This window comes from Camelus ferus, chromosome 2 (genome assembly GCF_009834535.1).
Source record: "Camelus ferus isolate YT-003-E chromosome 2, BCGSAC_Cfer_1.0, whole genome shotgun sequence".
In the NCBI taxonomy this organism is placed as follows: domain Eukaryota; kingdom Metazoa; phylum Chordata; class Mammalia; order Artiodactyla; family Camelidae; genus Camelus; species Camelus ferus.
Genome location: NC_045697.1, coordinates 531,346 through 531,797, shown reverse-complemented (window position 1 = coordinate 531,797; position 452 = coordinate 531,346).

The window sequence follows — 452 nt, the reverse complement described above, 5'->3', positions numbered from 1 at the left end:
GGCGGGTAGGTGCGGGATGGGAGAGGCCCCGAAGGTGCGGGTGAAGGGCAGGTTGAGCCCAGCAGTCAAGGCCCAGTGGGTTTGAGATAGGTGGGGCCCAGCAGGTGCGGGGCAGGTGCATGTCGGGACAGTTGCGTGTGCGTGGGCGGGCGGGTGGGGCCTGGCAGGTGCGGTACCAGTTCTTGTGCCGGCAGGTGCGTGTGCATCCGCGGGGCATGAAGGGCCTGGCCTGTTTGGGGCAGGTGCATGTGCTGGAAGGTGGGGCCTTGCGGGTTCTCAGCAAGTGCGCGTGCCGGAGCGGGCAGGAAGGGGCCGCTGTTGTGTGCGGCAGGAGCGGCCTGCGGGGGCGGGGGAGCCGGGCGGGGCGGGCGGGCGCGGCTTAGCAGCCGCCCGCGTGGTCCTGCGCGAAGCCCGCGCCTGGAAACAGAAGGCCGCCGCGCCGGAAGCCCCGC